At 37.6% G+C, this 27,790-nt stretch overlaps 1 long non-coding RNA gene across 3 annotated transcripts; it reads right to left on the bottom strand.

The window, feature by feature from the left end:
- Positions 1-1,150: 1,150 nt before the first annotated feature.
- Positions 1,151-27,790, bottom strand: LOC143856673 (uncharacterized). Of its 3 annotated transcripts, XR_013238296.1 has the most exons (5): positions 27,034-27,790; positions 26,813-26,916; positions 11,061-11,129; positions 10,320-10,362; positions 1,151-1,400 (listed from the first exon to the last, which is right to left on the bottom strand). It is a non-coding gene; the product is annotated as an uncharacterized LOC143856673 (long non-coding RNA). The 3 variants fall into 3 exon arrangements; XR_013238295.1 differs by lacking the exons at positions 10,320-10,362; positions 11,061-11,129; XR_013238294.1 differs by lacking the exons at positions 1,151-1,400; positions 10,320-10,362; positions 11,061-11,129 and having other exon boundaries at positions 26,533-26,916.

Raw genomic sequence — 27,790 nt, 5'->3', positions numbered from 1 at the left:
CCCCCTGTGATTTGATTTCAGGTGATTAGGAAGAAGAGGGGGATGTCACCTTCCTTGAGCTCTTAATGTCAAACAAAAGATGAGAAGAATAGGGGAATGTCACGTACCTTATCACTCGTAACACAAATAAAGAAAAGTAAAAAGAGAGAATAGAGAAGGGGATGGTTGATTAGAGTAAACCGGACCTCCTAGTGGTTCAAATCGAGAGGAGCCATGACTCTCTAGAACAAAGTTTCCTTTGTATTGTCAATTTCTCTTCTTCCCTCATATTATTGAAATAAAGAACTTAAATACAAGAATAAAAGTAGTGCCACATCCCTACCCACTAACCCTAATGCATAACACATAGACAATAACTGCCACCCATAACTCTACAACACATACCCACAAACCTAAATGCAAATCCCTACAATAACTACCTCACAACTTCCTCTTATCCAGCATAACATGTACATATCAGGGAAAGCCACTTCTTCCATGGGATCTTAATGTCAAACAAAAGACTTTTCAAGGTCACTACCAAAGTGATGACTTTGATGCCAATGCATGCAGAATGAAAACGATTCGACAAGAACGCAATTGAATTCTTAATAGAAAAACACACAAACATGTGCCAATGCGGTGTATATAGTGTTAGAATCAAAACTGAAAAGAAACAGAAACACTCATCAGAGGTAACAAATTCATTCCTTCAAGTCTTTGATTCTCGGAGTAAACTACAATTAATGAAAAATAAAAGAATGTAGAAAAGTAGAGATAAATTATGACACTATGAATTGGTTCTAAGATCCTTTCTCTTGATGCTATTATCTCCTTCCATAAATTTCTCTCACAAACTAATTATGAAAATTATTTGCGGGATTTGCTAGGGACCATTGCAGAAGGTGTTTCTAGGGACCATTGCAGAAGGTATTTCGGGACCGGCTATTGCATGAGAGCAGCCATCTCAGATATGATGAATCAAATGAATAAGACAATCTGTTGACGAATTAAATGAATAAGAAAATCTGTTGAAAAGTGAGCCTATGTACTGCTCTCTCATGCAACAGCTTGTCCGTGCAATGCCTTCTGCGATGGTCCCTAGCAAATCCCACTATTTGCAGCAGTAATTTTGCATAAAACTAAAAGGGGCGATGATATTTTCACCCCCCCCCCCCCCCCCCCCCCCCCCCAATTAAAAAGAGTTCCAAGTTGCCCATTGTTCATGCCAAATCACCTTATAAGGGGAGCGCACGTGTAATGCAAGGGGGGTGAAAATATCATCTCCCAACTAAAATCATTACAAATCTCCCCTTTTTCATTTCTTTTTTTTTTGTATTGCATACTTGAGCAGGCCTCCACTTAGCTTCATAACAACCTTCAAAATTGTTTACATGGCTTGCAGAAGGGAAGACAAACACCTGAAACATGTAAAATACTCAGTGACGAAATCAGTGCTCGAATAAAGGAATGCATATAAAAGACTAAATAACACCGCCTCCAACAGCTTAAGCTTAATTTTGGAGCAATTGATTGTTTCACACCCAACATCACATGAAAGTGGGTATCTCTTTCGAAAATGTTAAATGAGGTGTGAGAGGTAGTTGTTCGAAATTAATTTTGATAACATTTTTTTTTTGGGTGATGATATTCTCACCCTCCCTGCAGTACTTGCACACCCCCTTATAACGTGATTTGACATAAAGTTGCCCACTTTTCACGTCAAATCAGGTTATAAGGGGAGTGTGCACGTAATGCGCGGGGGGGGGGGGGGGGGGGGGTGTCGTTGTGAAAATATCATCTCCCTTTCTTTTTTATCGGTAAAAAATTTAGATAACATTGCTATAGACTTTGTGGAAGTTTGTAGAGGAAATCAAAGAGAGACCCTCCAACTTGAGCTGCCATGGGGCCTAAATTGGGGAGCAGAACGACGGAGTCATGCATAACATAAACATCAATATATCATTAAACTGTAACCCATAATATGAATTGCAACAACCTATTACTCCAACTCCACTATAAAAAAAATCATGGAAAGTTAATGTAAAAAGAAAGAGCTTCTATGTCGTGTTTGGCTACAATTCTCATTCTACGGTTGCGATAGCAGGGCTGAAATGAGTAGCTGAAACGGAATGACCCGAAATAAGAGAATGAGAGTATGAGAATTGCTCGAATTGAATCCCCAAGACTTCAAAAAAAAAAGAAAAAAAAAGAGAGGGAGAAATCCCATTCTCCCCCACAGTGGGATCAGAAGAAATGGCCAGAAACAGGTCTGTCCTTTGGAGAATAGTTGCTGAAGATGTATATAGTTTGTATGTAGAACCAAACAAAGAACTGTGGTGGTAATTCTCTCTCTCAAATGGACTGTCATGACACAACATTGTGACTGGTTTCTTACAAGGTGTTCGGAGGCCATCAAGGTTTGGAAAATTTGTTACCTTCTTGTTTGAAAATTTCGAACTCAAAGGATCAACAATTGGAAACATCGGTGTATGGAAATGAAAAATGAATTTTCAATTGTGGAATTGACTGATGAGAGAGATAAATTCTAAATGAAGAAAGCAAAAAGGATTAAATTCAATGATAAATTGAACAAAGTCTTCTAAGCTCTGAAACATGATTGGGAGAAGAAATGCGGAAGATTGGTACGGTGGTGTTTGGTTACGCAGCAATCCGTGAGAAGATTAGCGGAAGATGTAGGGTGCCATTACCAAAATGAAGGGTGGAAGAGAGAGAAACAGAAGTGTCACGCCTCCAAGCCGCACCAATAAGACCTGGGAACATCACAGCGCTGTACACCTGCAAGGAAACCTTACAAGTATACAAGGCTAACAAAGCGATAACAAAACCATTCATATCATAATATCCATAAAGGTCCACAATTGCATAATTAATCCAAATAGTCAAATATTTAATCTCTCTCTCTCTCTCTCTCTCTCTCTCTCTCTCCCCAATAGCCAATAATGAAATAAAATAACATAGTCTCAACAATGCCTAAACAATACTCACTGTCTAATGAAATTAAAAGAATCTACTAAAACTGATAGTCACTAAATCACGCCTGCGCTCCCTCGTCCGCTCCATGAGGGTCAATGTCTTAAAAACCACAATGAGCTGAAAAGCTCAGTACATAAAGAAGCACCACAAAAGTGAGGTCAGAAGCATGCTACAAAGAGAGGGTCAGTAGATTAAACGACGATGGTAAAAGCTACACATGAGGTGAGTGATACGAATACAATAGCTAAGAGGCTAAGCTTACAGACACATATTTCAAAGTATCACATCAAAGGGAGTCTCGATAAGAGAAGTCACAAAGTCTTAAGGGATCATTGAAAGCGATTAGAATACGCAAAATCACCCAAAGGTCATCGGCTTAGCCCAAAAAGCATGTTATTTTATCCGACTGCTCGTGGTTCGAAACTAGTTTCTAAGTTCATATACCTGTCGACAGGGTCAGCGAATAGCATCCATTGACGGGACCCAAAAGCCAATGTATAACCCCCATTGGTGCAGGCCATTATAGTTCACATACAAACCTAAGCCTCAACAAAAGGTGTCCACATATACACAAGGTTCAAAGGTACTTACAAAGTTCCATAGATTATGGTTCCCGTGGGTTCCACAAGGTTTTCCAGAGTAGTTGGGTATACCATGACCAAAAGATTCTTATATCAGAGAGGGTCACATATTCAATACGAAATTCATAGGTTGTCAATGAAAACAAAATTCAATAGGCTGTGATCAAAGAGGAATAAGTATGCAAGACCCAAATCAAAATCTACGGTTATCAAGGGTTTCATATATTCAAAGAGATTACAGAGTTAAAATCAAAAGGCATATCATTGAGTAAGGAATCATAACACTAAAGTGGTACGAAATTACGTACCTTTAATGACAAATACTTTCCTTTTCAAATTCACCTTAATTATCTACAATCAATAATATGAATATTTTTCATGAGTTTCAGCATTAATTTCAGTCCTATTAGGCATATATATCCTTCCACCAACACAACACCCTTTGATGCTTCTCCGGAAAAGAATCGGTAAACTGTCCTAGGGTTTTTTTTAGTATTTTGGAATTATCATTATTATAGAGTCTCCAAAAATTTTTGAAATTATTTTTAACAGAAAGTACTCGTTTCCGGTATATCCGTAGGGTACAAGAGCGTCGAAAACGGACAAGAAACGAAGAAGTAATGAATTTTTGAACTTTCACAATTTTTTGCGATAATTCCAGATTCGTCCCCGATTTGACCAAAACTTCTACGGACCAAACTTTCTCGTTAGCTCATATTCGCGCGTGGATGGATTCATATCAACGAGAGGAATCCAACTAATCTAATTTCACGCTCGAATCGACACATAATTATTGTAAAAATAATTTAAACTTTTTAGTTCGACCCTTCAAGACAAACTTTTCTAAAAACCAAAACCATCTGATCTTGGGTTCGTTAGGGATTCCATAACAAAGTGAATCCTAAAGAAACCGAGATCAGTCCTAAGGCACATATTAAACGAAATAAAGCCTTCGCTTTCATCTTTTTAAGATAACTGGATTCTTGTTTTAGGGTTTCTAATAACATAAATCAATAAAGAACATATTTCTTAGCTTGATCTTCACTCTCTGATTCCAAAACTTGGTTCTCTTCTTCTATTGTCAGCATAGCTCTTCTGTCGACTTTGTGCAGCGCGAAGGCGCTCACGAACTACTTGCACCATGTCCACAGTCTGCTGTACCAACTCAGGGTGTATAAGTTTCCTCTCACCCACATCATCCCAGCATATGGGTGATCTACACTTCCCATGTGAAAATTCCACCAAAGAAAGATGGTTGTCCCATGCACCTTTCAAATCAATCACACACGCCTTGAGCATATCTTCCAATATCTGTCCGAAAGGACTGACCATCCGTCTGGGGATGAAATGATGTAGTAAACTTGAGTGAAGTTCCCATTGCTGAATGCACACTATTCTAAAACCGAGATACAAAACGAGTGTCTCTGTCAGACAAGATGGTCACAGGCACTCCATGGTACTTATAAACTATTTGGTCCACATACAGCTTAACAAGGTTCTCAGGTGTCAGACCCGTCTTAATTGGTATGAAATGGGCTGATTTGGTCAATTTATCAACTATTACCCATAGGGTATCGTTGCTTGAGGGTGTACGAGGTAGAGCTGCAACAAAGGCCATAGAGATCTCTTCCCACTTCCATTCAGGAATGGGAAGTGGCTGTAACGTTCCCCATGTTCGGCCTTGACTACCTGACAAGTTAGGCATTGCGATACAAATTGGGCTCTCTCTCTTTTCATATTACTCCACCAGAAGTTACCTTTCAAGTCCTTGTACAACTTTGTACTTCCAGATGCACCGAATAGCTTGTGCTGTGACCTTCTTTGATAATTTACCTCTTTGATTCCGTATTGTCAGGAACACATATGCAGTGGCCAAATCTCAGGGTGCCGTCCTGGTGAACATGAAATTCTGATTCCTTTCCTTCATCTAATTTACCTTTGATCTTACACAACTCAGGATCAGAATCTTGAGCAATTTTAATCCTTTCCTGTAATGTGGGTTGGAGTTGAAGTACAAAGATCTAAACTCCAAAACTTTGCCCACAGATCTCAATTTTTGCTCTTCGCAGATCTTCTAAGATGCTTTTCTGAGATATAATCAAAGCTGCCAAATTGGCTTCCGACTTCCGACTAAGAACATCAGCTACCACGTTTGCCTTACCAGGGTGATAACTTAGGGTCAAGTTGTAGTCCTTCAAAGCTCCAACCAACGCCTTTGTCTCATATTCAACTCTTTTTGTGTGAAGATATATTTCAAACATTTGGAGTTAGCGGCTGTGGTGATCAGTATATATCTCACACCTTTCCCTATACAGATAATGCCTCCAAATTTTCAAGGCGAAGACCACAGCCGCTAACTCCAAATCATGGGTTGGATAATTTTCCTCATACGGTCTCAACTGACGGGAGGCGTAGGTTATAACCTTCCCGTTCTGCATCAATGCACAACCGAGTCCTTTCTTTTAAGCGTCACTATAAATAGTGAATCCTATTCCTTTGACAGGCAAAGTTAGGAAGGGAGCAGTAACCAGTCTTTGCTTCAAATTCAGAAAACTCCTCACATTCTTCTGACCAAGCAAGCTTAATTCCTTTCCGGGTCGAGCGAGTCAAAGGAGCTGCGATACGTGAAAAGTCTTCCACAAATCCACGATAGTACCCCACTAAACCCAAGAAACTCCGAACTTTAGCCACATTGTTCTGTCTATTCCAATCTATCATTGCTTCAATCTTCTTTGGATCCACAGACACTCCGTCCTTGGAAATCACATGTCCAAGGAAAGATATTGAGTCAAGCCAAAACTCACACTTCTTGAATTTTTCAGAAAACTTCTCCTTCCTTAGGGTTTCTAAAACAATTCTTAATTGTTTCTCATGTTCTGAATAACTTTTAGAATTCACCAAAATATCATCGATAAATACAACCACAAACTTATCTGATAATGGTCTAAACACCCTATTCATCAGGCCCATAAAAGCTGCTGGGGCATTGGTTAATCCAAAGGGCATTACTAGGAACTTGTAATGCCCATACCGAGTACGGAAAGCCTCTTTGGGACATCTTCCAATTTAATTCTTAACTGATGGTAACCTGATCGAAGATCGATCTTTGAGAACACACATGCCCCCTGCAACTGATCAAACAAATCATCTATCCGTGGAAGCGGATACTTATTATTTACTGTAACTTTGTTCAACTCTCTATAGTCTATGCATAATCTCACACTTCCATCTTTGTTCTTTACAAACAAAACTGGTGCTCCCCATGGTGAAATGCTGGGTCGCACAAAACCCTTCTCTAACAGTTCTTCTAACTGAGTCTTCAATTCTTTCATTTCCACTGATGTCAAACGATACGGGCCTTAGAGATAGGCGTCGTACCAGGAGCTAAATCAACAGTACACTCTACATCTCTGTCTAGGGGTTGTCTTCAGGAAAAACATCAACAAAATCTCTAACTAGTGAAATATCTTCAATTTTTACATCACTGTGATTCACATCAACTACCGATGCTAGGAAGGCTTCACAGCCTTGTCTAAGCAATCGTCATGCTTGCACATAGCAGACAAAACAACTAAGGTAGAGCATGCCCCACTCCCTTCAAAATAAAATTTCTCCTCTCCAGGGATCTCGAAATTCACAATTTTCTCATTACAATCCACCGAGGCATAATGAGTTGATAGCCAAAACCATGCCAAGGATCACATCAAAGTCATAGAGTTCTAAGAGTATTAGATCCGCTAGCAATTCTTTATCACCAATCCTGATAGGACATGTCTTGCTAATCCTATCAGTCATGAGGTCTTTTCCTACCGGTGTACTAACACATAAATCATGATCCATAGGCATAGAAGGAAATGAATGCAATGTAGCAACTGAAGAGGAAACAAACGAATGCGTAGCTCTAGAGTCAAATAACACATAAACATAAGATGCAACAGGTAGGGTACCTGAAACCACAGCACCCGCAGTCTAAGCATCCTAGTGTGTAAGAGCACATAAGCGACCAGGAATGCTGGGCCGGTTAGTCCTTGGCTGAGTTGCAGGAAGAGCTGGAACATTTCGACTCTGGATAGTCTGAGTCTGAATAGGCTGCGTCCGCAAGTGTCCTCTGAACTGACTGAGTCACCCACCATAAGAGGGCACTCAGCGATCCTGTGGCCCATCTCGTCACATCTGAAACATGCACCGGATGTCCACCTACATGACTCGGAAGGGTGATTCTTTCCACAATTTCCACACTTAGGAGCTGGGTCCTAACAGGTTCTAACTTAGCTTGACGATTCATCTGATTTGTTTGATTTCCTTGCTTACTACGAGACTCTTGAAATGATTGTTGTTTTCCAGAAGGTGGATATGGAGCTGATCCCCTAGAAGGTTGTCCTCCCTTAAAATCACCATCTCTATTTCTTTTCTTCTGATTTTTTTGAGAAAGTTCCCGAGCCTCAAAATGAACTGCTTCTAACTTTTTGGCACGGTCCACAAGTTCAGCAAACGTTTCTGGGGCATTAGATCCGACAATGCCCTTCTGAATATTCATGGCTAACCCGTGCTCAAACTTGTCCCCCTTAGTATCTTCATCGGGTACCATCGTTGGACATGGCGCGCAAGTCTATCAAATTCGTCCTCATATTTCTCAACGGCCATATTTTCTTGCATGAACTTAGAAAAATCTCTTTGCATTCTATATAGGGTACTCCTTGGGAAATACTTGGTAAGGAATTCCATACGGAACATAGCCCAAGTAAAAGGGCCCTGATGGTGCTCATACTTGCGCTTAATTCTCTTCCACCAGTGAAGGGCTCTTCCCTCTAACATGTACATTGCAAAATCGACCTTGTCTTCATCTCAGTTGCATCTCATTGTCGCCTTTTTTGCACTTTCTAGCCATTACTCGGCGTCATCAACCGAAGTAGGTTCCTTAAAGTATTTTGGTGCCAGTCTCATAAATTCCGATATGCCATGCACCTGATGTGGTTACCCTACAACCCGAGGCTCTTGTATTTGGGGTTGTTGTTGATACTGGTTTGCTAAACCAATGAAGGCTCTCATAAAGTTTCTCATTTCAGCCCGCTCTTGATCCTGTTCATTTTGAGGTGCCACAGGTGGAGGCACTGGCGGGTTCGCATTCTGACCAGGATCCACTTCCTGAGCTTGGTTCACATTCTGTGCTGGTTCACCAAAATTCTGAGGTTCTGGATTCACTGGCTCATTCAGGGCCTGATTCTGATCTCCACCAATAATGTCATCTATGGCCCGAGTACGATTCAATCGACCTCCGCGACCGCCTCGTCCTCCGTGTGTTGCCATACTATAAATCCAACAAAACACTCAATCAGAATATTACCAAAAGAATAAATTAGACACATATTCTATTTGTATCTATATAGTGCTACAAAATATCCCCATTGGAGCCAATATCTACTTCTTAGACATTTTACCCAATCACGAACTCTCATGCCTCCCAAGCGTCCCCGGGTGCAATCAAGTATACAACTAGGTCCTGATTCGTGTGACCGACTCACATGTTATCCAAGCGTCCCCAGTACACATGAATATGTCAAACACTTCCTACTTCACTCCTTAATTAAATTTCCAATATCACTCTAAAGTTCTTAGATCAAATCTTTCACCTAAGACCTAAAGCCTAGGCTCTGATACCACTTTTTTGTCACGCCCCCAAGTCGCACCCAAAAGACCCGGGAACATGACAGCGCCGTACACCTGCAAGGAAACCTTACAAGTATACAAGGCTAACAAAGCGATAACAAAACCATTCATATCATAATATCCATAAAGGTCCACAATTGCATAAATAATCCAAATAGTCAAATATTTAATCTTTCTCTCGCTCGCCCCAATAGCCAATAATGAAATAAAATAACATAGTCTCAACAATGCCTAAACAATACTCACTGTCTAATGAAATTAAAAGAATCTACTAAAATTGATAGTCACTAAATCACGCCTACGCTCTCTCGTCCGCTCCACGAGGGTCAATGTCTGAAAATGATAAACCACAGTCAATTGAAAAGCTCGGTACATAAAGACGCATCACAAAAATGGGGTCAAAAGCATGCTACAAAGAGAGGGTCAATAGATAAACTAAGATGGTAAAAGCTACACATGAGGTGACTGATACAAATACAATAACTAGGAGACAAAGCTTACAAACTCATATTTCAAAGAATCACATCAAATGGGGTCTCGATAAGATAAGTCACAAACTCTTAAGGTTTCACTGAAAGCAATCAGAATACACAAAACCACCCAAAGGTCATCGGCTTAGCCCAAAAAGCATGTTATTTTACCTGACTGCCCGCGGTTCGAAACTAGTTTCTAAGTTCATATAGACAGGGTCAGCGAATAAAGCGAATTACACCCACTGACGGGCCCTTATAGTTCACATACAAACATAAGCCTCCACAAAAGGTGTACACATACACACAAGGTTCAAAGGTACTTACAAAGTTCCAAAGATTGTGGTTCCTGTGGGTTCCACAAGGGTTTCCAGAATAGTTGGGTATACCATGATCAAACGGTCCTTATATCAAAGAGAGTCACATATTCAATACGAAATTCATAGGTTGTCAATGAAAACAAAATTTAATAGGCTGTGATCAAAGAGGAATAAGTATGCAAGACCTAAATCAAAATCTACCGTTATCAAGGGTCTCATATATTCAAAGAGATTATAGAGTTAAGATCAATAGGCATATCATTGAGTATGGAATCATAAAACTAAAGTGGTACGAAATTACGTACCTCTAATGACGATTACTTTCCTCTTCAAATTCACCTTAATTACCTACAATCAATAGTATGAATATTTTCCATGAGTTTCAGCATTAATTTCAGTCCTATTAGACATATATATCCTTCCACTGACACAAGACACCCTTTGGTACCTCTTCGGAAAAGAATTGGTAAACCGTCCTAGGATTCTTTTTAGTATTTTGGAATTATCATCATTACAGTCTCCCAAAAAATTTAAAACTATTTTAACAGAAAGTACTCGTTTCCGGCATATACGTAGAGTACAAGAACGTCGAAAACGGACAAGAAACGAAGAAGTTATAAATTTTCGAAGTTTCACAATTTCTTTGTGATAATTCTAGATTCGTCCCCGATTTTACCAAAACTTCTATGGACGAAACTTTCTCGTTTTAGCTCTGATTCCTGCGTGGTCAAATCCGTTGGATTCGTATCGACGAGAGGAATCCAACTAATCTAATTTCACGCTCGAATTGACACATAATTATTGTAAAAATAATCTAAACTTTTTTTGTTCGACCCTTCAAGACAAACTTTTCAAAAAATCAAAACGATCCGATCTTGGGCTCGTTAGGGATCCCATAACAAAGCGAATCCTAAGAAAACTGAGATCAGTCCTAAGGCACATATTAAACGAAATAAAACCTTCGCTTTCATCTTTTTAAGATCGATCACATAATTCTTGTTTTAGGGTTTCTAATAACATAAATCAATAAAGAACATATTTCTTACCTTGATCTTCACTCTCTGATTCCAAAACTTAGTTTTCTTCTCTTCCCACACGAAAATCTTCTCTTAGGGCTGTAGAAAACGAGTTTAGGATTTAATTAAACTCTCAAAAGATATATTTATAGGCTTTCTTTAAGAAGCCCTAATTAATTAAAACACTAGAGGACAAAAACGCCCCTCTCAAAAGAAGAAACAAATTTCGTTTGGGGAGTGTTTCGGGTATTTACAGGAAGAGAGAGAGAAGAAAGACAATAAGACAAGAACTTCTTGAGATCTTCTCCCCAAATTCCACCAAAATGGTGAAATTTGAGAGAAGATTATTGGGGAAAACATGCCCGCCACGTCGGCGTCACGTAGGATAAAAAGCTATAATGATGTCTAGAAATTGCTTAGTGGTCAAAGGTCTAAATGACAACCAAACATTCTTTGGGGAGATCTTTGGAAGATCTAAAGCAATTGAAACTCCTTCAATCCCTCAAAAATGAGCAAGCGAGCAGAGCAAGCATTCATTTGCAAGCTTCGTACGGAAAATAATATGTTTCAACATGAATAGTAGAATAGACATGGTGCCGAGTGCTGACAGTCTGGATGGGAAGGAAGAATTAATGAATAGTAGTATGGACATGGTGGCGACAGTATGGATGGGAAGGAAGAATTAGAGAGTGAAGATGGAAAGGAAGATAGAAGTTGAATGGAAAGGAAGAAGAAGATAGAAAGCATAGAAGATAGAAATAATGGTGAAATACAAAGATGGGAAGAGAGATGACAGTTGGATGGGAAGGAAGAAGATCCAATATAAAGAAGGAACAAAAGAAGAAGAAAAGAGAAGATCAAACTTGTGCCAGTTGAATGGAAAGGAAGAAGAAGATAGAAAGCATAGAAGATAGAAATAATGATGAAATACAAAGATAGGAACAGAGATGACAGTTGGATGGGAAGGAAGAAGATCCAATATAAAGAAGGAAGAAAAGAAGATGAAAAGAGAGGATCAAACTTGTGGCAGTTTTTGCATTTTCTTCTCCTTCGAATTGTGACTAACAATCTTCTAGTATTCAAATCATAATCAACTTAGAAAGTTAAGAAGAAAATCAACTATGATTCAGACTGTCTACTAAGAGGAATTCTAGACTGAAGGGAGCCCTTGCAAAAAAGAGGTGAAAGGGCTCTCCTATTGGCTGCACATCACCATCATGCATTAATAACAGCTGAAAAGTCAAACTTGATGGTGATGTGCAGCCAATGGGGGAGCCCTTTCACCTCTTTTTTGCAAGGGTTCCCTTCAGTTTAGACTTCCTCGTCTACTAATTAGTATGACTAAGGAAATGTTTTACTTTTTTTTTAGATTTAAATTTCAAATATATCAACTAAGTGAACCGCCCGATTTACACCGAACCGACCCATTCAAGCGGTTTCAGTGGTCTAATTAAAAAACCAACTGCTCTTTCGGGTTTAACTTCTTGTTCAGACAGGAGCAAAGTTATGGCACAGTTCCATTCAAACCAGGTTGAACCAGCTGATTTGGTATGGTTTTTGAAACTTTTAAATTTTCAAATCATAATAATCTTCTTGGCACTCTTGCAACCAGATACAGCTAAACCACGGGAGAATCACAGATACATTTACACAAAACTCATAAAACCAACCTCACTACCAAGAGGCACAATGCATGTTAAGATACATTAAAGGCACAAGGGAAGTATTAAAGGAACAAGGGAAGTATTACTTTATCAAACACAAGCTACAAGCAAAATGGTCAAGATGTATATTAGGTAGCGGGCTTGCTTTGCATCAATGAAGGCTAGACCAGCTTACCAAAAAAAAGAGAAGTCACTATCTTACCAAAGAAGGATCTGACAATGGAACGAATTTGAGAATGCCATCGTTTCATATGGGAAATTGTATTATGTATGTAAAAATGTTGACCTTTCTCCTACTAAAGATAACCCGTTTCCTTCATCAACCTAGGCTAATTTCAAACGATGCCTGTCTCTGTTCTTTTTCATAGATGGAAACAATTGAGGAAAAAAATTGTTCTTCTGGGTCCGTCCTCCATGAAAAGAATTGTTGCTTTCTATAAGTCTCCATCTCTTCAGCATCATTTTGGTGCAAGAATTTTTGTCGTTCTTGTCTCTCTCCATTTCTTCATATTTTTCTTGTCATTGCCCAACGAATTGGAATGATTTGCCCTTCACTGTTTTTATCAAATCTAATTTTCTTGTTATTCTTCGTCTGGTATCTCCTTATCTCTTCATCTTTCTCTGTCTTGTACTCTCACTATGACCATACTTACAAATTGGTGTGATTGACTATAATTCGTATAAAACAAATTGAAGGCTTCAGAAGAGCCTATGAGGTTCCTAGTTACATGATTGTTTTAATATCTGAAAACATGAAAAATATATCCCGAGCTCTCATTGGCCTTTACAACTCCATCAACTAGAGTAATACTCAAAGCTTTGGGTCCTTGAAATTCATTGTCTCATTGCCTACATTTAGTGTTCCTTCCTAATTATTATTCACTATAAGCATTGTAAGAACAGAAGAATGTGAGACTGAAGGAGAGTAACATATTTGTTGAAAATGTAAGCTTGACCACTTGACCACCTATCCACTTGACTTTCGTGGGACTTTAGTCATTTACTTCTACATTGGGAGCTTGGAACAAAGACTTGACCACATTGGAAATCTTCTTTATGGGAGTTAATGGCCTAGGGACTTAGTTTCTTTGTTTTGGAATTATGTAATACATTTACTTTTCCTATATTAGTGTGTTAGAGGTACTTAGGGAAGCTAAGATTAGTTAAGTCTTGTTAATCTCGGATTTGGATTGTAGGCTATATTTTGGGTCATGTATATTCTTCATTTGCAAGCTATTTTAGTGAAATTTGAAGGCCTTTGAGTAGTATAATAAATTGGGCTACTTTGTGTGTGTGTGTGTGTGTGTGTGTGTGGCATTAAGAGAACAATCTTCCTCTCTTAAGACTCATCTTCTCCATCCAACCTAGTTGGTTTCACATTTACATTTCCTATGTTAGTGTGTTAGTGGTACTTAGGAAAGCTAAGATTAGTTAAGTCTTGTTAATCTCGGATTTGGAATGTAGGCTATATTTTGGGTCATGTATATTCTTCATTTGCAAGCTATTTTAGTAAAATTTGAAGGCCTTTGAGTAGGATAACAAATTGGGCTACTTTCTTTGTGTGTTTGGCATTAAGAGAACAATCTTCTTCTCTTGAAACTCATCTTCTCCATCCAACCTAGTTTGTTTCATTCCAACAATATTCCATCAAGCAATTCAAATCTATTTAAAGAGAACACCAAGAAAGGTTCCGTATGTATTCTAGAGTGAAGACCTACAAATAGAAGTTTTGCATTTAAAGAAAACTCTGAGAAAGGTTCCTTACATATTCTAGAGTGAAGACCTGCAAATAGAAGTTCTGTTCTTTTCTTTAATGGGGAGCCAACTACCAAAGGAGAACCCACTACACACCAAGGTAATAGAAGTTCTGTTCTTTTCTTTAATGGGGAATCAACTACCAAAGGAGAACCCACTACACACCAAGGTTATTGAGACCTAGCTTATGCTATGTGATCCTTGCTCAAAACCTACCAAAATTTTGTCTTGCAAAAATATTAATGGGAGATGACACATCAATTACACTCTTAATAGATGGCAAAACCTGGTCGATGGAACCACTACTGATAGTCTTTACAAGAGTAACACTGCAATATTCAAGAAATATACAAGAACTTTGCAACTAAATTCAAGAAATGCACAACTATGGTAATGATAATCATAACCTTGCACGCAACACGACCTCCATCCAAACAGCAGCCTAGGAAGACGGAACAACTACCAGTAAGAAGTTATTGTGCAATAACAATAATTAAATTCTACATTAGTATGAATCAGTACATCTAGCCATTACAATATTAAAATTCATAAGATATAACCAGCAATATTTATGTCCCATTATTGGCCTTTCTTCTTCCACTATTTAAGCATAATGTGATGTTTATTGTTTGCCATGTAGAACATTTTAGCTTTAAACTAAGTAATCGAAAAAAAATCCAATACATTTAGTACTTAGAAACAGGATATAACAATAAAATAGTGCATTGCTATTGTATATTTAGAAAACTAGCTACGCCCTATCCAAGTATCCAACTCTGGATTGTATTATATATGTAGAAAGTGTATTATAGATAGTGGTTATGTTTGAAATAGTATCCAACTATGTATTATATATAGTGGTTATGTTTGAAATAGTGTATTGCTATTATATATGTAGAAAGTAGTACACATCCAACTACTCAACTTGATAATTGTATAGATGGTGGTTAGTTCCACAAGTTGCTAATCTAGATACATGTAGATACCTTTTGCTCATCAGCTTTGGGTTTCCATTTTGAAGCTGTTTGGAGTGAAATGGGTCTTCCAAAAAACTATAAGGTCAGTACTGCTGAAGTGGGGAGGTGCAATTTTTGGTACCACTGGAACTAGACTGTGGAAATTAGTTTCCTATGCTATTATATGGAACATATATACGGAAAGAAAGAAACCAAAGGATCTTTCAGGAGAAGGAAAGAAGTTCTAAATGGGTATTCTTACCGATTAGGATTGATGTAATCACGTGGGTCAAAGCGAAAGGGGGAATTCATTACGAGGTTGGTGAGTTCTTAAGGAACTGGTACGAAATAATTTGGGAGAGGAAGATTAAGGACAAGCGGACTACAAAATGGTGCCCACCGCTGCCTGGCAGCTACAAACTAAATTTTGATGGCAGCTCCATCGGAAACCCTGGTAAGGCTGGAATAGGGGGTGTGATTCGTGACTCGAATGAGATGGTCGTCATGTCCTACTCAGGAACAGGAGGTGTTTGCGATGCCAGCGAAGCCGAGATCAAGGCCCTGTTATACGGGCTAAAATGGTTTGCAGGTAACATTACAGGATCATTAATAATTGAGGGAGGCTCATCCAACGCAATCAAATGGGCTACCAACAAGTCTAAGGGTTAGTGGCATTTCCGGTCCCTCATTGCAGAAATCTAGGATCTGGCCCGCCTCATTAATCAGTCGATTTTGCATCGAAGGAGATCTGCCAATGAATTGGCCGATCAGCTTGTGAAAGGCCGAGTCCTATCAGAATCCATGTCGATCTCTTATGCTCCGGTTAGGGTGGAGAATGTAATTGATTGATCATTGTGATCTATATGGTTGTAACTCAATAAAGTCTTTGTCATCTTTCCAAAAAAAAAAAAAAAGTACATGTAGATACCGAGCATTGTGGTTATGTACGTAGTGGTTGAGTATGTACATATAATGGTTAAGCATGTACACATATTACAAACCTATACATTAAGAGGTTGAGTATGTACATATAGTGGTTAAGAATGCACACATTACATACCTATACATTAAAATAGTGAATGGATAAAGCTACTAGTGGTTAATCATGTACACATATGACAAACCTATACATTAAAATACTGTATGGCTACTTTATATAGAAACTACCACATATCCTATCTCACTTTCAGAATTTTATATATAGTGGTTATGTTCCACAAAGTTGCTAATTAATCTAGATAAGTGTAGATACTGATCATTGTGGTTAACTATGTAGCAGTTAGGAAGTGAGAATTTCGACCAAAATGTATTTCCTCGTCTACCAAGTGGAAAAAAATGTAGCCATAATGGAGAGAGGAAATGAAAAGGGTGGATGAATCATCAATCAAATCTTCATTCCTTCTTGCTTCCATTAAGGTTTTTAGTGAACTAAAATTCAAGATAAATTGATGCAGGACCAAATTTAAGATAAATTGATGCAGGACCGTTTAAGAACAACACAAGATGGAGATCACACAAGGAGCAACTAGATACACTCATGGGGGTTTGAAAAACCTACACCACAGTTTTGGAAAAAAACTCACAATATGACACGCGAAGGTGCCAAACTCCGTCAATCACATGAAAGAGCCAAAACTCTCAAAAAAATTGTTCCAAAAATTTACGTTATTCAAATCTCTCTCTTTATTTCCTTGTGTCATGACATTAAATAAATGGTCAAAGAAACCCTAATTTCTAACTGTAGACCTAAACAATTAAACACATGACTAAAATAACCCTAAAATAAAAATCATGTGTAATAGGCATGTAGCACATTCATAAATCATTCATAGCTTCATCAAATCACATGATATTGGGGTCGTTAGATAGGTAATGGAACAAACTTTCTAACGGTACCGAAATCAAGCTAAACGAACAAATATTTGATGCCCAAAGGTGGGGGTATAAATAAGATGGTGAAAATAGAAGTTGAATAAGGGATTTGTTCCATGCCACACGTTCTTGATAGTTTCACCTGCTTCATTCATCCTAGAAGAAAACTCGACCTTGAGTTTAGGCCATTATCATCCAAATTTAATTATTTCTCTTAGTAGCTTCACCTTCATCATTTACCCCCACTTGAAGAAAACTCAAGGTTGCCAAAGCGGGAATCGAAACGGGAATTGAAAGCGGGAATCGAAGGCTCCCGGAATGGTCGGAAGCGGAAAGCGGAAATCATACTTGAGAGTCACTGAAGATTCACCGGAGATTCACCGGGAAGTCGTCGGGAATCGTTGGGGAGTTAGGAATTGCCAAGGAATCTCCTGGGAATCGTCGGAAAATCGCGTTTCACATAACATTAAATCGTGGTTCTCAAAAGTGGGAATTGCGTTTCCGGAAAATCATAAACCACGATTCCCAAGTGGGAGTCGGGTTTTCGGCGAATTCGAACCGGGATTCCCAGTTTTTTGGGATTCGAGAAAATTTCTGTTTCGGATTCACGAACCGGGGAATCATGGTTCCCCACTCCCAGGGAAGAATCCTGCTTCCTTCAACCTTGCATTTAGGCTATTATCTTCCAAATTTATTTATTTCTCTTAGTAGTTTCACCTGCATCATTCACCCTCACTTAAAGAAAACTCGATCTTGAGTTTAGGCCATTATCTTCCAAATTCAATTATTTGTCAATGAAGACATCTTAACAAAGACGCTACATCAACCTTTTCTTGTTCCTTCCTTTTCTCATCTTTTGTGATCGCCCACATAGGTATCTTCCTCATGGAAGAGGGCTTTGAGTGGTGCTAATTGTGTGAAATCTCCACTTGTTGAAGTTGCTCATTCACAATGGCTAGATGAGGTTGGACGACGTTTAGTGCAGCAACTTCTTATTGATTTGACAAGAAAATAGCCAGGGAGCACTTCTTGTTGATTTCTCAACGGCTTCATCTTTTGTGTTGGCCCCAATTACATGGATCTATTATGGTGTTGTGATCATAAGAGCAAGGTATGGGAGCTTGGGAGATACACGGCCAAAGGGCACGTGTAGAGCTCCACGAAAAAAAAAAAACAAGTGTAACACCAAAATAAGGACTCTTTATATATATCAAAGCACACTTACAAGAGATTACTACACTTGTTCTCCTTAATCCTTCACCCTTGAAGCTTCTAACCTTCCCTTATAGTTCTTAAGCTTACCATCTCTACGCAAAGACTCCATACTTACTAGACTCAAGACACATAAAAATAGCAAATGCATTAACCACAAAGTTGTAATTCCCATGATTCATCTAGGAATACTAATTGACGCCGGATGGAACGTGCGATGGATAATGGCGATGACGATCTAAAAAAACAAAAGATAATTGTGGTGCTCAAAAGCTAACCCATGTTGGAGGAAACTCCAAGAAAGAAGTGTAAAAAACACCTTTTCTCCATAAGAAATGAACATTTTTCATTCAATACTTTAATTGTCAAAAACCAACTCCTTTTCTATTACATTCTTGTATATATAAGATAGACAAAATAAACAAGTGCCTGTCCACCAGTGCTACATGGAAACAAAACATAAAAAAAAAGGAATCTTGCTAATATAACTTAGCTAGTTTCTATGGTAGCTAAAGAAATGTCTATACCGTAATAGCTAAACAAAGAAACTTCTTATTCTCAACTATGTAAAAGTAGAAACTAGAACAAAAGAAATGAAATATTCCCAATCCTCCTAACAATTTTAGCTACTTCCCAATTTTTAAATGACAACCAAGTAAAAAGGCAAGAGATCCCTTGTTGGGTAATTTATAACTGGCATATTAGCTAAATTCACTTTGGTTTAATTTTGGAATATTCCTAATTTCCATGAGCTTTTAAATGGGAAATTTCTAATTGATTTATGAAGCATTTCTAAACCAAAATTTAGAAACATGCTAAACCTGATTAGAAACTTTTTCCAAAATTGAAACCTTGGCAAGAATCGACGAGGACTGTTGATCTGGCGAGATGCTCCTGCATCAGACTCCCCTTCTTGGAAAGAACTCGACCATGAGTTCATGTCGGTATTGTTGACGATTTGGGGAGCAAAGATCTAGGAGGCTACAACGGGAGTACTCCTCGCGCCTACTTCAAACTGAAGTCCTTTCTAGTGAATCAGATACTTCCATCTTGCTATTAATCTGGCACTTTTGGGTAGGCGATGGAACTTGATTCGACTAGAAAATTTGCTTTCGATATGCTCGTCAAATCGGGATAGCGAAGGCAAAAAGAAGCCTTCAGTACTCTCAAAATTATGGGCTGGATAATCGTGGGGCCAATCCTTGTCCTTCACATGATAGATTCGCTTGTTTACGTAATTCTCCGACTCTTGCAAGCATTCCGTCAAGGCCTCAAACTTACACTTAAGGTCTTGCAAAGCTCGCTCCATTCCAAGGTGCAACTCCCGCGTGTCAAATTTTCTACTTGACATTCTAATTTGCTATTGATGATCTTTAGATCTTCCATTGGTGGATTTTGATGCTCATAAGAACGATGCCGAGTGATTTGATTCCTCCAAGCTAGTTGAATGGCATGTAGCCCATTTGATTCCTAGTAATTGTCACGGGCAATTTTCCGACGAATCCAACTTTGATTAATAGTGGCGGAAGTAACATGACTTTGGTATTCTTTCTTAGCCCGGTGCATTCACCATGTCTTTGGAATTGTAAGACATGCAGCTTTCCTTCTAGCAAAGTCCTTGGCCTTTTGGGCTTTTTGCTTACGTAGTTTTCTAACCTGAAAATCTAAGGCATGTTGATAAGGTACCGGTGTAAACATTTTCAAGAAACGACCACGTACCTCCTCCCAATTATCGAATGGTGGTTTTCTCAATTTGCGTCGCTCTTGTTCCATGAGTATCCACAAAGATTTAGCGTGATTGGCTAAAGTCTCGGCATACCAAATCAAATCTTTCTGGCTCAGTCCGTATGGCTCACAACATGCCTCGATAGCCTCAGTCCAAGTGGTGCACTCGCACTCACCATCACCATAGAAGATAGGAATTTCACCCAGTTGCAATTGCTCCATAGATTAGAGAATCGTCGCCTTCCTAGATCCGCAGTAGATAGAACTCCCGTAGAGCCTAGCTCTGATACCAATTGACGCCGGATGGAACGTGCGATCGATAACGACGATGATGATAAAAAAAAAACAAAATATAATTGTGGTGCTCAAAAGCTAACCCACGTTGGAGGGGAAACTCCAAGAAAGAAGTGTAAAAAACACCTTTTCTCCACAAGAAAAGAACACCTTTCATTCAATACTTTAATTGTAAAAAACCAACTCCTTTTCTATTACATTCTTGTATATATAAGAATTGGTTCCTATTACAATTGTAATTGTAAATAGAAAAGAAAGACAAAATAAACAAGTGCCTCTCCACCACTTGCGCTACATGGAAACAACACATAAAAGAAAGGAATCTTGCTACTATAACTTAGCTAGTTTCTATGGTAGCTAAAGAAATGTCTATACCGTAATAGCTAAACAAAGAAACTTCTTATTTTCAACTATGTAAAAGTAGAAACTAGAATAAAAGAAATGAAATCTTCCCAATCCTCCTAACAATTTTAGCTACTTGCCAATTTTTAAATGACAACCAAGTAAAAAGGCAAGAGATGCCTTGTTGGGTAATTTATAATTGGCATTAGCTAAATTCACTTTGGTTTAATTTTGGAATATTTCCTAATTTCCATGAGCTTTTAAATGGGAAATTTCTAATTGATTTAGGAAGCATTTCTAAACCAAAATTTTGAAACATGCTAAATCTGATTAGAAACTTTTTCCAAAATTGAAACCTTGGCAAGAATCGACGAGGACTGTTGATCTGGCGAGATGCTCTTGCGTCACTAATCAACATAGGAAATCACCATTTGACTCTTTGATAATCCAACTAGACATAAAGACACTAGGTAATTCAAAAGACTCTCTACATCTTCCGCACACAATAACTTCCTAGAAGACTAGGATGACTTTTTAAAAAACCATACAAATATTATTTCGATTTACAACTTCCAACACCCCTCCTTAAATCAAAATTCCAAACAATTTCTAATCTTAACTAATTTGATCATCGTCTTCACTTGATGAAATCTTCCATCTTCAGCATAGCAATTTCTCCTTCAAGCAATTTGATGTGATTCTTCAAATCTGTTGCGCATTCTCTTTCTTCTATTAGGTGACGATTAGTAGCATCCACGAAGACGAATGGGTAGCATTCCGGCAAGAAATGAACGGCGACATATGCAGCACTTTCTCAAGCTTCTTTTTTTGTGCTTTCCACCTTTCCAAAAAATTTATTGAAAATTCCATGCTTTCCAACTTCATCCGGGACTTTGAAAATGGGTTTGTGGTCCCGTCTTCCTTTCCAAACAGCATAAACGGGAGGTTTCAGCTTCAACTTTTCTGACGCTTCCATTAGAAATGCCTTGAACAAAGCTTTCAGGACATTGGTTTCCATGGTGCATCAAACATCATAATCGTGTTCCTTTTGGTCAACAGGATAAAAAGAGATTTGTTCTTTTTCCCAACACTCATCAGAACAATAAGAGAAATTTGTTCTCTTTCTCACACCATAAATTTTGCACCACCCAATCAAATGGAAACACCACAAGTAGATATAGAGATTGTTCTCTATTCTAACATAAATCCTTAAACAAAACTTCTCCGTTAAACCTTTTTAAATTTTGGACCATAATCATCCTAAAAACCTTTAAAATTGGTAATCTTTCCAACCCAAACACTTGAAAAATACTTGAAAATTTAGATCTTGAAAAGCAGTCCACTTTGACATATCTCCACTCTTTTGACAATAACTTTTTGTAGAAAACTCCGATCGACAATCCGTTTTTTTGTTCAAAACTAGATTCAAAAATCTTCAAATTGGTATATTACAAGCCACATTTTGACTGAAAAAAGTTACTTGGAAAAATAGAATAAAAATGTACAAAAATCTTAGAATGGTTTTTCAACACAACACACCCTATGCTCTGATACCACTTGTTGGTATCGCCCTCTAGCTCTGATACCACCTGTTGGACCCAATTACATGGATCAATTATGGTGTTGAGATCATAAGAGCAAGGTAAGGGAGCTTGGGACATACACGACCAAAGGGCACGCGTAGAGCTCCAACAAAAAAAAACAAGTTGTAACACCAAAATAAGAACTCTTTATATATATATATATCAAAACACACAAGAGATCACTATACATGTTCTCCCTTAAGCCTTGACCCTTGAAGCTTCTCTCTAAACTTTCCCTTGAAGTTCTTAAGCTTACCATCTCTACATAAAGACTCCAATACTTATAGACTCAAGACACGCTTAAAAATAGCAAATACATTAACCACAAAGTTGTAGTTCCCATGAGTCATCTAGGAATACTAATCAACAACATAGGAAATCACCATTTGACTCTTTGATAATCCAACTAGAACTAGACATAAAGATTCTAGGAAACTCAAAAGATTCTTTACATTTTCCACATACAATAACTTCCTAGAAGACTTTCTAGGATAACTTTTCAAACAACCATACAAATATTAATTTTGATTAACAACTTCCAACATTGTGATCCCCTACATAGGTATCTTCCATTTCTCAAAATTAAACATTGAAGGTCGCACAATGTTGGAATCCTCTGTAATCATCTCTGAATGATATGCAATGGATGGAACTTTGCAAGATGACTCTAATGCCTCTGCCCAAGATTACTAAGGAGGTGGAATCCTCTTTTACATGGACTCTGATGCCAACTGATGCAAGACCGTTGGGCAACAGTACAAAATGAAGATCATATAAGGAGCAACTAAATCAGCTCATGGGTATTTAAAAAACTCATACCACAGTTTTGGAGGAAAAACTCCAATACAACACATGAAAGAGGGATGTTCCAAAAATTTACTTTACTCAAATCTCTCTCTTTCTTTCATCATGTCATTACATTAAATAGATGCCCTAAACCCAAAAGAAAAGAAACCATAGATGCTAAATTAAGACCTAAACAATTAATCTCAACCGTCCCTCTGAAGCAACACAAATAACAATTAGAAACATAACTAAAATAATCCTAAAATAGAAATTATGTAGTAGACATGTAACATGTCTGTAAATCATCAATTCATCAAAAATCACATCCAAATCAGGTGATATTGGGCTTGTTAGATAGGAAATCGAAAAACCTTTCTAATGGTACCAAAATCAAACCAAATGGACAATATTTGATGCATAAAATTAAGATACAAATAAAATGACAAAAATGAAAATTGAAGCAGTAGAGACTTGTTCTCTGTTGCACGTTCCCTAAACATTACCAGGAATATTTATGTGCCATTATTGGATTTGCCCACAAGTTAATCATAATGTCATGTTAATTTTATGTCATATATAACATTTTAATTTTAGAATTAAACCAAGTCACTGAGAAAATTCAAAACATATAGTACATAGTAAGAGGATATGGTGATAAAATAGTGCATTAATTGCTACCACATATATCTAACTACTCAACTTCAGGCTTTTATATATAGGGGTTAAGTTCCACAAGTTGATAATATATATACATTTACATATCAAGCATAGTGGTTAACTATGCATATATAATGGTTATGTATATATGGTAAATATGTATGAAATAGTGCATTGCTATTATATATCTAGAAGCTACTACATATCCAACTAGCGGACTTCAAAATTGTATATATTGTGGTTAGTTCCATGAGTTGCTAATCTTGATACATGTAGATACAAATCATAATGCTTAATTGTGTAGAAGCTAGGAAGTGAACATTTCCAGTCAAATGTATTTCGTTGTCTACTTGGTGGCAAAAAATGTAACAATAACGAGAGAGAGAGAGAGAGAGAGAGAGAGAGAGAGAGAGAGAGAGAGAGAGAGAGAGAGAGAGAGAGGAAATGGAAAGGGAAGATGAATCATTAATCAAATTTTCATCTTTCCCTTTCCCATTAAGGTTTTTACCAAACTAATTTGATGTTACGATCATTTGAAGCTGTTGCAGGAGGGGTTCTAATGAAAACAAGAAAGCCTTGCTATGGAACATGGAATTTCGGATACAACACAATCTCCATCAAGAGGGTTATTTGGATTCTCCATGTAGAGACAACCACAATCAAATGGTTTATTACTCTTATCAATCGGAAATTACAAGATTGTTTTGATGATGTGGAGAAATTCCATAGTAAAAGTGCTCCAGGGCTGTAAATAGTTCCGAGTTTTAACTTCGAATACCTAAATTGGTGAAGTTTCCAAATAGACTAGCACAGGATCCATTGAGTCCCATCCTTAAAAACTAAGTGATGCAAGAGGAGTTGGCGAGCAAGCTGAAGGACTAACACCCATGATTTAGTCGAATCTTTTTTACACAAATAAATGGAATGCTATAGGTTCTAGACTAATGTGAACGTTTCAACACGTTTTTTTTTACCATGTCAAGTGTGGCTTTCTGTTTGATTATTGGTTATTGTGTTTAACTCTTTTGTTATTTAACTCTTCTTTAACTAATATTTGTTGTTATATCACCTCCTCTAAATCTAGAATCCTAAACAAACTCTTATTGCAATATTATATTCATTGTATAATATACACTTTCTGTTTAAGATGTGCCCTCGCTTATAAATTTTGGAGGCCTGCCATACCTTACTCTCTGTGTCCTTGTCTAATACGCAACACTAAGGTAACCCATAAGAGGGGCCACATGTAGGCCAACCCTAAAAAAGAGGGGCCACGCGCCGGGGGGGGGGGGGGGGGGGGGGGGTGGGGGGGTGGTTAAAGTATAAAAGAATAAATAACGCCTTCTCCAACAGAGCCGAAACATCAAGAGAAGATATACCTCAACATTGCTGAGGGGTGCAATTTTTCTAAAATAAAAAGTAAATTTTCACCTTATCCTACAAACAGCCTCTGTGGTCATTGGCAACTACCCCAAATGCAATTTTCCCCTCATCCTCCAAACAACCCCCTATGAGTCATCGGCAGCTAGATCAAATGCTTAAGAATACAACAAACTCAACATTGTAGCCCAAATGCTTAAGCCTACAACATCTGGTACATGTGAAAAAATCATCCATTCAATTTTCTTCTCTAACTGGATAACAAACCTCTCCTGCATACAAAGAACTTAATGGGCAGATTAGTTAGGCTCGACGCATTATGTAGAGAAGATGGTGTGTTAACCTTCTCATACTCTAAAACATCACCTAAGACCAGTCACATAAGTTTTTCCAATCCCTCCGGAGTCCAATTTTTATTACCTCATGGCATTGAGTCCACTTCTCATTATGTGATAATGTTAAAAGAGTTTAAAAATAGCACAAAACAGAAGTTTCCTCCCAAATTCAAAATACAATGGCAGTAAACAATTTTCTGAATCACTTGTACCAAATACTTACTTACCAGATAGATACTTATTGTATGGCTAAAAACAATTAGTTACATGTAGCTGAAGAGGAAACTTGTTACTTGACTTTGTTATATACAATAGAAAACCAAAGGAAAAAAAGTAACTAAGCTAGAACAAAGCACTGGCAAACAAGCTTGATCTAGAAACGAACTTTGACCTCAACAAGCTTGTAGAGAGCAACAATCTAAGAACCTTGGACAAGCCAAGTATTCTAGCAAAGCTGGTGCCAATGGTATGAGCAAATCATAACTAAGTCATCCCATCAATGGCAAAATCCAGCTGCAAGCTTGAACTTTAACCCTAATCATGGTGTAGCATAAAAGTCTTGCTTCTGTAAACCTTAATTTGGAAATTTCTCCTTCTCTAGTAAATTTTTGCACTTAATCCAAGAGAAAGAAAATAAGCCAAATTGAAGTAGCACCTTTTTATCAGAAGAAGTCATGGACATAAGTTCCCAATTGAATGCATATATATGAGTGTAATCAAAATTTCACTGATTGAGATGCACTCAAAGCTTTCCGGAAAAAACTAGTTTGTGAATGGAATTCAAGATCCCCCACTTTAACATTACAAACACATCAATCAAGAAAGCAAGTGCTAAGAGAAAAAAAAAACATCTTCATGGATAATGAAAGAAGAGCCATGAATAGTCTTAATCATAAACGAAAAATCCCAACATAGAAAGCTTATTAGAGGCCAATAGGTAGTTAATTTTGTTCAATAAACCAAAGCACATTCATTTGATTTCAGATCTCAGGTTATGTGAACAAACGTATCTAGGCTAAGAACCCAATAAGGAAGTCCCACTTTAGCCAAGAAATGTCTGAAGAACAAAACTAACAACATAAAATAAAATACTATTCAGAAGAATTAACAAGGGTCAGATGTGTGAATACTAAGAAAACTAAAAAAAATGAAGAACTTTCAATCTTCTCCACTACCAAATTAATACGAGTATATCCATGGATGTAGAGTTAAGAGTATTACCGTGAGGGTTTTACAATAACCAAAGTTCCTTCAGAAAGAAGTAGAGATCACCTCTTCTCCAGCAAAACCCATTTCCATAAGGGCTTGATCTACCTCCTGCATCACTTAAAACCCATTTTCATAACATCAAAACAAAACCCAGAAAAAAACATACTGAAAATAAAAAAATAAAAAATAAAACTAGGGTTTCATTCATATTCGATTGGAATAATTTTTATCACCTGAAAAGCCTTTTGCAAGCCGACTACAAGAGCACAGATTCCGGCCCATCGACAACGATCTCCAGGAGAACCTCATCAGATGCACATGAAATAAAATAAAATAAAAAAAAAACAAGTAAATTAATTTACTGTAGAGAAACAAACAAACCCCAAGAGCTTCAACCAATCAATACGGTTTTCCGTTAAATTCTCAATCATCAAAAGTCACGCTTCCATTAAAATTAAGAGAAGAGACCCCTTACTGTTTCTCAATATAAAAATTAAACAAAACCCACAAAAAATATCGTAGAGAGGAAGAAAATCATGCACCATTTTTTCCTAATGAGATCTCCTAAAGAAGAAAAAAGGATTAGCAAAGATGTTCTGATAAGAATAAGAGATAAGGTAATGAATGATAATAACCAAGGTAAACTTAATCCATATTTTTACCTTCTTCTTTTTTCTTTTTCTTTTTTTTTGTAGTTTTTAGGTGTTCACAATAACAAAGAGAGACTCAATCCAAACCCTACCGGAGAAAAAAGATTCCGACAGAAAGAGAGTGAGCACACACCCTCAATAGCATACTCCTTATACCAATTAAAGAGTCTGTGCTCACTCTCTTCTGTCAGATTCCTCCCCTTTCCATCTTACATAAATTCATGAGAAAAAAAAGAAGAAATACAAAGATACTTCCCATAAGAAAATAATTCACCAACAAAAATCCAGCAGAGTCTTCAGATCCATAACCTAACACATACCCATTTTCAGAAACTTTGTA

Source organism: Tasmannia lanceolata, unplaced genomic scaffold (genome assembly GCF_043159265.1).
Source record: "Tasmannia lanceolata isolate RefF3 unplaced genomic scaffold, GAP_Taslan_0.1 ptg000023l, whole genome shotgun sequence".
NCBI lineage: Eukaryota > Viridiplantae > Streptophyta > Magnoliopsida > Canellales > Winteraceae > Tasmannia > Tasmannia lanceolata.
Note: the sequence above shows the minus strand (reverse complement) of the source record. Positions and strands in the feature narration are given on the sequence as shown.